This window comes from Myotis myotis, unplaced genomic scaffold (assembly GCF_014108235.1).
Source record: "Myotis myotis isolate mMyoMyo1 unplaced genomic scaffold, mMyoMyo1.p scaffold_m19_p_1, whole genome shotgun sequence".
In the NCBI taxonomy this organism is placed as follows: domain Eukaryota; kingdom Metazoa; phylum Chordata; class Mammalia; order Chiroptera; family Vespertilionidae; genus Myotis; species Myotis myotis.
The window spans coordinates 81,757,809-81,772,065 of record NW_023416313.1 but is presented as its reverse complement, the minus strand read 5'-3'; the positions used below and the strand labels follow the sequence as shown (position 1 = coordinate 81,772,065).

At 42.3% G+C, this 14,257-nt stretch overlaps 1 protein-coding gene across 8 annotated transcripts in view; it reads right to left on the bottom strand.

The window, feature by feature from the left end:
* Positions 1 to 14,257, bottom strand: part of LARP4B (La ribonucleoprotein 4B) — a 108,766-nt gene that overhangs the window by 74,281 nt on the left and 20,228 nt on the right. The gene's annotated exons all lie outside the window — the stretch shown is intronic.

Below are 14,257 nucleotides of genomic sequence, written 5' to 3'. Positions count from 1 at the left end.
GGAAAGAGAATATCATACCCAGACTCAGAGGAGGCGCAGTGCTGAAGTGAAATACAAAGGTGCGGAGTGCACGTGGAGCGGGCTAGAGGCGGAGGGCACGGTTGTTGTTTTCAATCGGGAGGGAGTTTCAGACTCTGAGCTCCAGATCCGGGCGAGTCTCTAGGGATCCAGACTCAAACGGGAGAAGTGGGACTGTCTGGCTTCGGTCGGAACTCGAAGGCAGCTTTCTCTCCGAGGTTTGCAGCGGTTGCTGGGACTCTGTGAGGCAGAGCCCCTAGGGACGGGACTGAGAGCAGCCAAAACTGCTCGCTCCGGCCCGCCCTGTAGATCCCCGGGGACCCGCCCTGCCCAAGCCCTGCGCAGAGCCATTTGCCAGATAGCCTCAGGCAAACGCTAGATTAGCACCGCCCTAGAGATCCAGCACAGAAGCTCTCCCACTGCAGACACAGCGGACTCTCATAGCCAGTTAGCCTGGAGGTCAAATCACCCCCGGTATTGCCGACAACAATCAAGGCTTAACTACAACAAGACTGTGCACAAAGACCACTAGGGGGTGCACCAAGAAAGCATAAAAAATGCGGCGACAAAGAAACAGGGCAAAACTGTCAATGGAGGATACTGAGTTCAGAACCACACTTTTAAGGTCTCTCAAGAACTGTCTAGAAGCCGCCGATAAAGCTATTGAGATCCTCAAGAAATCTAATGAGACCCTCGATGTTGTGATAAAGAACCAACTAGAAATTAAGCATACATGGACTGAAATAACGAATATTATACAGACTCCCAACAGCAGACCAGAGGAGTGCAAGAATCAAGGCAAAGATTTGAAATGCGAAGAAGCAAAAAACACCCAACCGGAAAAGCAAAATGAAAAAAGAACCCGAAAATACGAAGATAGTGTAAGGAGCCTCTGGGACAGCTTCAAGCGTACCAACATCAGAATTATAGGGGTGCCAGAAGATGAGAGAGACCAAGATATTGAAAACCTATTTGAAGAAATAATGACAGAAAACGTCCCCCACCTGGTGAAAGAAATAGACTTACAAGTCCAGGAAGCACAGAGAACCCCAAACAAAAGGAATCCAAAGAGGACCACACCAAGACACATCATAATTAAAATGGCAAGAGCAAAAGACAAAGAGAGAATCTTAAAAGCAGCAAGAGAAAGAAACTCAGTTACCTACAAGGGAATACCCATATGACTGTCAGCTGATTTCTCAACAGAAACTTTGCAGGCCAGAAGGGAATGGCAAGAAATATTCAAAGTGATGAATAGCAAGAACCTACAACCAAGATTACTTTATCCAGCAAAGCTATCATTCAGAATTGAAGGTCAGATAAAGAGCTTCACAGATAAGGAAAAGCTAAAGGAGTTCATCACCACCAAACCAGGATTATATGAAATGCTGAAAGGTATCCTTTAAGAAGAGGAAGAAGAAGAAAAAGGTAAAGATACAAATTATGAAAAACAAACATGCATCTATCAACAAGTGAATCTAAGGATCAAGTGAATAAATAATCTGGTGATCATAATAGAATCAGGGACATAGAAAGGGAATGGACTGACTATTCTTGGGGGGGGAGGGGTGTGGGAGATGCGGGAAAAGACTGGACAAAAATCGTGCACCTATGGATGAGGACAGTGGGTGGGGAGTGAGGGCAGAGGGTGGGGTGGGAACTGGGAGAAGGGGAGTTATGGGGGGGGGGGGAAGAGGAACAAATGTAATAATCTGAACAATAAAGATTTAATTTAAAAAAAAAATGAACACATTCAAAAAGTAAATGAAGAAATTTTGGATATACTCGATGGAGATTTTCACATATATTTGAGTAATGATTCCATTGATTCAACAGATGATGCTGAAAAGGAAAATTTTGCCATCGAATTTTTTAATAGTATTACTCCTTCGGGAATGCCATGTCATAAATTAAAATTGAAAGTGGGTGCAATCATCATGCTATTGAGAAATCTCAATAGTAAATGGGGTGTTTGTAATGGTACCAGATTTATTATCAAAAGATTACGACCTAACATTATCGAAGCTGAAGTATTAACAGGATCTGCAGAGGGAGAGGTTGTTCTGATTCCAAGAATTGATTTGTCCCCATCTAACACTGGCCTCCCATTTAAATTGATTCAACGACAGTTTCCCGTGATGCCAGCATTTTTGATGACTTAATAAATCACAAGGACAAATTCTAGACAGAGTAGGCATATTCCTACCTGAACCCGTTTTCGCACATGGTCAGTTATATGTTGCTTTCTCTTGAGTTTGAAGAGCATTAAAGTTAAAGTTAAAGTTAAAGTTCTAAATACTTCATCACAAGGGAAATTAGTCAAGCACTCTCAAAGTGTTTTCACTCTTAATGTGGCATACAGGGAGATATTAGAAAAAGTTTAATCACTTTATCAGTCATTGTTTGCATCACTGTTGATTTTATATCATGTTTTTATTGTTTTTATATGTTTTTGTTGTTTCCATATCATGTTTTTGCTATTTTTATATCATGCCTCTGTTGTTATATCCTTTTTACTGTTTATTTAATAAATTTATACATTATTTTCATATAGATTTTACTAATTTCCTTTCATCTCTCATACTTCTATTATAAAGGGCAAATAGCAATATTAAAATATTTTCTCTAATTCCCTTTTAATGTGCATGAATTTCGTGCACCGGGCTACTCGTGGAAAATAATAATCTCGGGTGAGGGTAAACAAAAACAAAACTAAAAGGTATTAGCTGGCATGAGCAGGTTTGGTTTAATGGTTAGAGCTTTGGACAGAGGACCAAAGGGTCAGGGGTTTGATTCCCAGTCAAGGGCATGTACCTCAGTTGCAGGTTTCCCAGTCCCAGTAGGGATGCATGCAGGAGGCAACCAATCAATGTCTCTCTTACATCAGTGTTTCTCTCTCACTCCCCCTCCTCCCTCCCTTCTACTCTCTCTAGCAGTCAATGGAAAAGAAATTAATTAGAAGTATTTTAATATCACTATTCGACCTCTCTCTATAATAGAAGTGTCAACCAAATTCACAATTGACAATGACAGATGGAAACACACAAGTGTGATTGGCGCCAGCAAGAGCTTTATATGTATCGCGCATGCGCGAGTCAACTTAGCCTTTTATAGATATAGAATAAACTTGCTTACTTAGACCTGCTTTCTGATCTAGCTAAACTTTTTCCAGCCCAGTGAAGCACTCCAACTTCTCTTTCAGGTAATTGTAAGCAACACAGCAATAAATATCAACACGAAGCAGATTGTTATTATAGATCACACAGGGAGAACAAAGGGTGAAATATTTAAATGCAGCTGTGTTTGGCTATTTTCAAGGTCCACCATTTCTTACTTCTTTTCAGTAGGATCAAGTTTGTAAGCTTTCTAAATCTCCATTTTTCGGCTAATGAAAAGAAAATAGGATTCCACCAAGTCTCCTACCTACCTACTCCAGGACTTCTGTGAGGATCAAATGAGATGAGGCACGGGAAAACACTTCATAGACATTTGGTTAAAGTGTGAAATGTTTGCACCTGGCTATAAAGCAAGTCATGTTCCTAGGCCAGGGGTGGGCAAACTTTTTGACTTGAGGGCCACAATGGGTTCTTAAACTGGACCAGAGGGCCGGAACAAAAGCATGGATGGAGCGTTTGTGTGAACTAATATAAATTCAAAGTAAACATCATTACATAAAAGGGTACGGTCTTTTTTTTCAATAGTTTTATTCATTTCAAACGGGCCGGATCCGGCCCGTGGGCCGTAGTTTGCCCATGGCTGTCCTAGGCTGTAGAAACTGCAAGGAGGCTAGTCGTCGCTAGGGAGAGGAAGCCGGACAATGCTATGTGACATCATTACCCAGACAGACACTTAGCATATTAGCCTTTTATATATATAATTTAAAATAGTCAAAGAAGCCCTAGTCGGTGATGCTCAGTGGTTAGTGTTGGTCCTCAAACACCTAATGTTTCTCTCTCCCCCCGCTAAAAAAAATCAATGGGAGCACGGCCATGTAGCTCAGTGGTTGAGCATGGACCTATGAACCAGGAGATTATGGTTCAATTCCCAGTTACGGAACATGCCTGGGTTGCAGGTTCGGTCCCAGTGTGGGGGCATGCAGGAGACAGCCGATCAATGATTCTCTCTCATCACTGATGTTTCTACCTCTCTTCTCCCTCTCCCTTCCTCTCTACGGGGAAAAGAAAAAAAAAAAAAAAAAAAAATCAATAGGAACCGGGCCAGTGTAACTCAGTGGTTGAGTTTTTGACCCAGGAACCAAGGGAATTGTGGTTTGAGTCCTACATGGATTAACCAAAAATAAATAAGTAAATTTTAAATAAGTAGAAATAAAAGCAAAGCAAATGAAACTAGAAGAAAATACACCAGATGACTAACAATGTGTATGAAACCTCAAAAATAGTTTTATGCCCTAACCGGTTTGGCTCAGTGGATAGAGCATCGGCATGAGGACTGAAGGGTCCCAGGTTCAATTCCAGTCAAGGGCATGTACCTTGGTTGCAGGCACATCCCCAGTGGGGGGTGTGCAGGAGGCAGCTGATCGATGTTTTTCTCTCATCAATGTTTCTAACTCTGTATCCCTCTCCCTTCCTCTCTGTAAAAAAACCAATAAAATATATTTTTTTAAAAAATAGTTTTACTTAGTTTCATACCTGCAGTATCAATTTTTTAAATAACTTATTTTTATAATCATATATATATATATATATATATATAAAAAGAGCCAGGGTCCATAACGTCCACAACGACGGAAGGGACAACCAAATGCCAGGCTGCGTGCGCAACAGGCTCGGGTGGGCGGGGACTGGCAAGCAGGCTGAACTGCTGACCTCTTGGAGAGAAAGAGAGAGAGAGAGAGATAGAGAGAGAGAGAGGTGGGGCTGATCAGCAGCTGCCGCGGCTGCTGGCAAGGCCCGGGGAGAGAAGCAGGGTCTCATCCACAGCCTCCATGGCAGCTGGGGATCAGCCCTTGCCTCTCTCTCTTTCCGGGCCTCGCCAGCAGCTACGCCTCTCTCTCTGAGAGGTCAACAGTTCAGCCCGCTCGCCAGCAGCCTGTGGCAACTGCTGATCAGCTCCGCCTCTCTGATCAGGCCCGGAGACGCTGACTAGCATAGAAACTGACCAATCAGAACCAAATCTGGGTAAACTGCGAGGAGCCAATGGCAGCCTAGGAGGCGGAGCTTTTGACGCTGACTGGCATAGAAACTGACCAATCAGAACCTAATCTGGGTGAACTATGAAGGCACAACCTAATGTGGGGGTGAGAAGGGGTTTTAAGGGCAACAGCTGTTTGGTGTAAGGAGTAAGACAGCGGTTCAATTTTTTAATGACCAGTTTGGCAGTATAGTGCATATGCCTGGCTATCAGTCCAGATACAGGGATTATGTATTTTTGTCTGCCAAAAGCATCTCCTCCTGCTGAAAAAGGCTCCCCCTCCACCCCCATTTAAGCAATCCTATCTTATATAATCTATCTATCCTGATAAAAGGGTAATATGCTAATTAGACCGGGTCGACCGGCCATCTTCTGGATGTCCGACTTCCTTCCAGACAAAGTCATGGTGGTGGGGGCTGAGGCAAAGGCAGTTAGGGGCGATCAGGCCGGCAGGGGAGGGCAGTTGGGGGCGAGATCAGGTAGGCAGAGGCAGTTAGGGGCGATCAGGCCGCCAGCGGAGGGCTGTTTGGGGCGAGATCAGGCCGGAAGGGGAGGGCAATTAGGAGCAAGATCAGGCTGGCAGGGGAGGGCAGTTAGGGACAATCAGGCAGGCAGGCAGAGGGGTTAGAGGCGAGATCAGGCCGGCAGGGGAGGGCAGTTAGGGGTGATCAGGCAGGTAGGCAAGTGAGCAGTTAGGAACCAGCGGTCCCAGATTGCAAGAGGATGTCCGACTGCCGGTTTACAGCAGTCGGACATCCCCCAAGGTGTCCCCAACAGGAGAGGGTGCAGGCTGGGCTGAGGGACCCCCCTCTCCCCCCATGCATGAATTTTGTGCACTGGGCCACTAGTACTTAATAAAACTCACCCAGCTTGCTGATTCCATGTTTACCAAGCAACCCTCTAACCCTTCAGGTCTAGCAGTGTCTTTACTAGAGAAGAGCAAGTACTGACCCAGCAGGAAAGCATTCAAGTCCCTTCCCAGCTGTTCATCAATACAGATAACTGCCATTCAGTCATCACGCCATTTTCTTGTGAAACTGCACTATTCAGTCTGGTTCTCTATGACAGGGGGTCTCAAAGTGTGGCCTGGGCTCTTTCAGGGTTCCCAGAGACCCTTTCTGTGGGCCCACGAAGTCTAAATGATTTTCATTTGCCTCATAACAGAATCCAGCTGAGATTCTTTTAAATCAGACATTAAGGAAATAGACAAACATATACAACAATGATGCTCTCCCTGTTAAATTACTTTTTGTTTTGGAAAAGATTGCTATCTTTTCATAAGCAATGTTATTTATATGTAATGGGTTTATTATTATTAAAGAAAAAGGTATTTTTAAAATGTCTTAACCTTGATTTTTAGAGATAGGTATATTCAATGTTTAAAAGTGTAAAGAGGTTCTGAGATTAAAATGTTTGAGAACCACTGACATAAAATAGTGGTCTGGTGAACAGAAAGCTGGTGTTCATGGATGGGAGAGATCCCATGTTCACAGATGAGAAAACATGCTATTCTTATGATGGCAACACTCCCCAGAGTGATCTACAGAGTCAAGGCAATCCCTAGCAAAATCCCACATGCCCTTTTTGCAAAATTGATGAAAATTGATCCACAAAAATCCTAGGGAAATGCAAGGTACCCAGAACAGCCAAAATAATCTTGGAAAAAACAAAAGTGGGAGAGTCATATTTCCTGATTTCAAAACTTACCACAAAACTACAACAATCAATATTGTGTGGTAATGGCAGAGGCATACAGATCGATGAACAGAACTGAGAATCCAAAAATACTTTACCTTTATGTAAATACTTTACAATTAATTTTCAAAAGGGTGCCAAGACCATTTGATAGGGAAAGAATACTCTTTTCAACAATTGGTGCCAGGACAACTGGACATCCACATGCAAAAAAATGAAGCTGGATACCTCTCTCACTCTATATAAAAATTAACTCAAGCCTTAGCCCAGGGGTGGGCAAACTTTTTGACTCGAGGGCCACAATGGGTTCTTAAACTGGACCGGAGGGCCGGAACAAAAGCATGGATGGAGTGTTTGTGTGACCTAATATAAATTCAAAGTAAACATCATTACATAAAAGGGTATGGTCTTTTTTTTCCAATAGTTTTATTCATTTCAAACGGGCTGGATCCGGACCGCCGGCCGTAGTTTGTCCACGGCTGCCTTAGCCAGTATGACCCAGTGGATAAAGCATAGGCCTGAGGACTGAGGGTCCCGAGTTCAGTTCCGGTCAAGGGCACATGCTCAGGTTGGGCTCGATCCCCAGTGTGGGGCGTACAGGAGGCAGCCGATCAATGATTCTCTCATCATTAATGTTTCTCTCTCTCTCTCTCCCTTCTTCTCTGAAATCAATAAAAAATATATTTAAAAAATAAAATCAATAAAAACATATTTTTTTTAAAAATTACCTCAAAGTGGACCAAGCACCTAAATATAAGAGCCAAAACTACAAAACTCAGAAGAAAACATTGCAGTAAATCTTTGTGAGTTTGCATTAGGCAATGACTTCTTAGGACACCAAAAGCACAAGCAACAAAAGAAAAATGATTTTGTCTTTATCAAGATTAGTAACTTTTGTGCTTCAAAGCACACCATCAAGAAAGTGAAAAAATAATGAACAAAATGGTAGAAAATATCTGCAAGTCATATATCTGATAAGGAACATATATCTAGAATAAATAATTCCTGAAACTCAATATAAGAAACAGATTCTGAATTGGCATTTCCCCGAAGATACAGAAATGGCTGATAAGCACATGAAAAGATAATCATCATCATCAGGGAAATGCTAATCAAAACAGAAGATACCACTTCCCACTCATTGGGATGGCCATAATAAAAAAGACAATAACAAGTGTTGGCAGGGATGTGGAGAAACTGGAACCTTCCAACATTGCTGGTAGAAATGTAAAATGGCACAGCCACTCTGGTAAACAGTTTTAAAATGTTAAACAAAAAATTATCATATGACCCAGCAATTCCACCCCTAGGCATATACCCCATTCCTAGATATATCCCCAAGCGAACTGAAAACATGTATCTCCACCAAATCTTGTATATGGATAGTCATAGTAACATTATTCAGCCAGAAAGTGGAAACAACCCAAATAGTACAGTCATGCACCGCCCAACCTAAAGATACTTCAGTCAACCATAAAGGTCCCAAAAGATTATAATCTATTTTAAGCAAAAAGTTTGTGATGTTTAAAGAAAAGGCTGGACATAAATTCACTGTTAGCTCTGGTTGATTTATATCAGGGGTCCTCAAACTACGGCCCACGGGCCACATGCAAATACAAATATTGTATTTGTTCCCGTTTTGTTTTTTTTACTTCAAAATAAGATATGTGCAGTGTGCATAGGAATTTGTTCATAGTTTTTTTTTAAACTCTAGTCCGGCCCTCCAAAGGTCTGAGGGACAGTGAACTAGCCCCCTGTTTAAAAAGTTTGAGGACCCCTGATTTATATAGTCAAGGAGGCTCAGCAGGCTGTCCTTACCCTGTGCCCACCCACTGGCTGGGGCCCACAGTTGTCAGGGGAGAGGGCTGGCTGGGGAGAAGGGGAACCCAGGAGCCCACCCACGCCCGCTTCCAGTTTCTCCACATCCCTGCCAACACTTGTTATTGTCTTTTTTATTATGGCCATCCCAATGAGTGGGAAGTGGTATCTTCTGTTTTGATTAGCACAAACTTGCTTCTCTTCCCTCAGTTACCGTTTATCTCTTTCCTCACAGTCCAACTCTCCTTTCTCTCTCCTTATCCCTCTCTCCTTTCCCTCCTCTCCCCTTCATCTCAAGCTTTATCTCTCTGGGTCTGTTTATCTCAGGGATCCTTTTTCATCCCCTTCTCTTCCTTCCCTCACTCCTCCTGACATCTACTCTCCCTCCAAGGTGCCCACCTCTACAGCCCTGTCCCTCTAACTCAAACACACACACTTTTATCTTCTATGCGGTTTTCACTGTATTTTTTCTGTTTACATACACAAATACTTATCATTGTGTTACAACTGCCTACAGTATTCAGTATAACCACAGACTATGCCATACAATCTAGGTATGTAGTAGAATATACCTTCTACTCTAGGTTTGCACAATGCCACATTTCTCAGAATAACGTATCCCTGTCATACAGGACTATAAACTATTAGAGGTTAAAAGCCTCATTTTCATACGTGTGCCTGGTATACTTCAGTGGATTTTCAAATAACAGTGATAAAATCATAGTTTGAGAATTTGATGATTTCTAAAACCAAAAGGTATCATTCTCCTAAAGTGCATGACATTATTTTTCTTGGTACAAAAGGGTGATGTGGAAACATGATTTGTCTCTGGATCAGAAGAGATCAGAATTAGATCTCTGTGTTATAGAACAGAGCATGAGCAAAGGAGATATATACTATAAGACACTTCTATACAGACATGTGTTCTAAGAACACCAGCATAACTATTAGGATCATTTTCCAAAAAAACAAACACAATTTGACTAAAAATGGAAAATGGGCTTAGGAACTTTAGAGACTGCCCTGATTAAGTACTGCAGGATCCCCTTTGAAAATCAATTAGAAAAGTCAAAATTTGTTACTTTCAATGTCTAACCATAACTTTGTAGAAAGGTAGTTTATCTTTTAGACCTTTGAAACTAAATAAACCCATTAAAAAAACCAAAATGATCAAAGAAGCTATATCTAATCATTAAAGTACAATCATAGTATTTGGAGGTTGAAAGGACACTTGTTAATATGTAATAGTAACTTTCTTTAATGAACTCAATATGCCCATCGCTAAAGAGGTGTAAGAAAATAAAATACCATAATAGGAATTATAACTCCTTATTCACTTGCCTTGTGCTGCTGGTTTGGTTACACTGTGTATCTCACGGCTGCTGACATCCTATTAATAAAAGCTTATGGTGGGGCTTCGTGGGAGTGTGGGTGAGCAGGGACTTGACGCTGTGTGCGCAGCGTGGAGGTGGGTCCTGCGGCTCTGTGTGGCATGGCCGGGGTCCCGTGGCTCCGCGTGGCGCTGGAGCAATCCATCGAGGAGCCCCGGATGGGTGGGCAGGGTGTACCTCTTGGGGGCGCTCGATCACGGGGCGCCCGCACTGTGAGAAGGCACAGGCCAGGCTAGGGGACTCTAACACGCCCCCCCCCCCCCGTGCACGAATTTCGTGCACCAGGTCTCTAGTCAGTATATAATCTCTAAACTGCATATTCCCGTTTTATGACAGAATAATTTGTATTTAAGGTGCTGTACCTTCCACAGTACCTTACACATTATACAGGTGACCCTTGAACAATGCCAGGGTTAAGGGCACCAACCCCTGCTCTTAAATCCAAGCGTAACTCTTGACTCTATAGTCAGCCCTTCACACCTGCAAATTCAACCATGAATCAAAAACAGTATTTTTCATTTGAGATTGGGAATCACAGTTGGGAATGTGAAAACACTATTTTCATTCTGAGGATGTTTAACCTGCAGATACAAAGGGCCAACTGTATTTATTGAAAAATTCTGTGCATAAGTGGACCTGTGCAGTTCAAACCTGCGTTATTCAAAAGTCACCTTTGTTCAAATGTCACCTGTACACTCAACTGAATTTGTAGGCCTGAACAGGGGGATATTTACACAGCAACAGATGGTTGTTTCCAAGAAAAATGTTATTATAGTTCTTTGTGTTTTTTTTAAATTCAGTATCTCTATGATAGTCAATTCTTTCCACTGAGTATTCTCACAGTAAATGTGTCACTCAAAGACACTAACAAACGAAAGAAATCCAATCTCAGTAGTCGTTTACATATTTAACTGGCTCCCAGTATGGAAATATTCCTAAGTAGATGCTGCCAATAAACTTCAAGATTAAAATTTTAAATTGCCTGTTATACAAACTCATCTGTGCTTCTATCGGAAAAGATAGTAGTGGTAAAAGGGGATTTATTTTTATACCTTTATCTGCTTCTGCTCCTAGGGAGGTCATAAATCAGACACTAGATGCAAAAACTTACTTTTTAGCCTAGTATGATTGGAAAAGTATCTATATGCGAAGCAGACCAAAAAAATTCCATTTAAAGAATTTTCCGCGAAACCGGTTTGGCTCAGTGGATAGAGCGTCGGCCTGCGGACTGAAAGGTCCCAGGTTCGATTCCAGTCAAGGGCATGTACCTGGGTTGCGGGCATATCCCCAGTGGGAGATGTGCAGGAGGCAGCTGATCGATGTTTCTCTCTCATCGATGTTTCTAACTCTCTCTCTCCCTTCCTCTCTGTAAAAAATCAATAAAATATATTAAAAAAAAAAAAATTTCCACTAATTGCTTTTAGTTCAGAACTTATCTAGTGATTTCACACACAAAAATGAAAAAGGTCCCTTCCAGCTTTAAGCCTTATAATTGGTTTATAACCTATCTTGCCTTCAAGAGGACAATTATTTGGAAAGATTACTTTAGCTACGATTCTTACTAAGATTCCAAACCAAACAAAGAGTTTAGATCATCTCATTAACCTTCTGCTAGAAGTATTTCATCCATTAAATGTCTGACAAACTCTGACAACCACTCCAATACTTGATAATAAAGAAGCCTAAAAAGCCCTGGCCACGTAGCTCAGTTGGTTAGTGTCATCTCAATGTGCCAAAGTTGTAGGTTTGGTCCCCAGTTAGGGAACATACGAGAGTCAACCAATGAATGTATGAATAGGTAAAAACAAATCGATGTTTCTCTCTCTTTCCTTTCCTCTCTTTCGTTAAAAAAATATTTGTTTTAAGCCTAAATAAAATGTTATGTGAAACAATATGAAAACTAAAACTCCAACCTCTTAACTTTGCGTGTGGTCATAATGGTTATTTTGTAAAACTGAGTGTGAAGTTGATGTAGGTAATTATATCCTCAGAGAAACAGCCTTTCTGCTCTCAAAGTATAATTTCTTGCTCTTACTGGGAGTCATTCATTTTCCAGGAGAAGAGCACCTCCTGAAGCACCTACACTTTTCCACCAAAGGGAGAAAGAAGCAAATGGAAAGGATAACGACTAATGACCTCCTTAGGTAGATTTTCACAGGGTGCACACCTTCCTAAACACTCCCAGGAAGTGCTAGGCCCAAACTCGGAAACTGCATGGGATACAATGCAGCATGTCTACTTCATTTAACCTAAAATGGAAGAAGTCAAATATAATAAATATTTTTACATGTTTTTATTTATTTTAGAGAGGAAGAGAGAGGGAGAGGGAGAGAGAGAGAGAAACATTGATATGAGAAACATTGATTGGCTGCCTCTTGCACCCCGCCTCCACTGGGGATTGAGCCCATATCCTGGGCATGTGCCCTGACTGGGAATTGAACTGGTGATTCTTAGGTACACAGGAGGATGCCCAAACAACTGAGCCACACTGGCCAATGTATATAAGAAATATTTTTAACAAAAATGTTCAAGTCCATAGCTGAAAAGCTAACTGCTCTCTTCCAGTCTGTTTAGGATATATTCTGACCTCTGTCTATCAACATTCGGCTCATTAATAACTACTACTTCCTATGTTGAAAATAACAACCCCTTCCATGCCAGATTTGCAGCATCACTCAGCAGCATGTCACCCTGAGAGGTCCATCTTTCTTGCCTTATTCAGATCCCCTCACTCCTACCCCCAAGTCTTCTCATTTGTTGCAAAGGCACTTTCCACTGAACAACTGTTCTCTTATTTTTGTCATCTCTTTCTTAGCCACAAACTAACCTCCCTCAGTGGCAAACAAAATGTATCTAGAGAGTCTAGTGTAGGGAAAAAAACAACTTACTGCTGATATTTCAGATGTAATATCATCTTGTGGACAAAGAGGAGAAGTGTCTGGTTCAGTATCTTCACTTTCTCTCATTTATATTTGAAAACAAAAATACTAATGGCCAAATGTAGCATTAGTATATACCTGTACCAAAGAAAAGTCAGAATACCACAAAAGTCTTAAGAGCCCCAAAAGTCCTCTTCAAAAATGAACTATGGATAGTGCATTAACGCTTCAATGGAAAATCTCATTCATCTCACCCTTCTAATAATCCTGCTTTTCTTCAAGGATTGCTGATCAAATTCTACTACACGTTCCAATTTATTATCATATAACTATCAGTTTTTCAATTGAAAGCACATAATACTTAAAGAGTAAGATGTGGGTGGTGGTAAGCCAACTTAGAACACAACATTTTAAAGAATGACGGACAGTCTGAGCTGGAAAGCAGCTTAAAGCTGCTTTAACCCTGTGCTGCTGAGATTGGGAGATGCTTATCCCTAGGAGGGTGCTGAATAACCAGAAGTGGAGGCGGTAAAATGGTCCTGTAGCTATATATAATTAATTTAGTAAAAAAAAAGGGGGGGGAGAACCAAGATGGCGGCATAGGTTAACGCCGGAGTTTGCTGCCTTGAACAACTACCTCAAAAGTGAAACTAAAAAACGGAACGGACATCACCCAGAACCATAGGAATGCTGGCTGAGTGGAAGTCCTACAACTAGGAGGAAAGAGAAACGCATACGGACACTCAGAGGAGGCGCAGTGCTGAAGTCAAATTCTGAGGTGTGGAGTGCGCGGAGCGGGCTGGCGGCGGAGGGCGCGGTTGGCGTTTTCAATCGGGAGGGAGTTGCAGACTCTGAGCTCCAGTTCTGGGCGAGTCTTTAGGGACCCAGACTCAAACGGGAGAAGTGGGACTGTCTGGCTTCGGTCAGAGCGAGTGCAGCTTTCTCTCCGAGCTTTGCAGCGGGTGCTGGGACTCAGAGAGGCAGAGCCCCTGGGGACAGGACTGAGAGCCGCCATAACTGCTCTCTCCGGCCCACCCTGTTGATCCTGTGGGACCCGCCCCGCCCAAGCCCTGCACAGAGGCATTTGCCGGATAGCCTCAGGCAAAGGCTAGATTAGCACCTCCCTAGAGGACAGAAGTTCTCTCACTGCAGACACAGCTGATTCTCATAGCCACTTGGCCTGGAGGTCAAACCCTCCCTGGAATTAGCTACAACAATCAAGGTTTAACTATAAGACTGCGCACAAAGACCACTAGGGGGTGCACCAAGAAAGCATAACAAAATGCGGAGACAAAGAAACAGGAC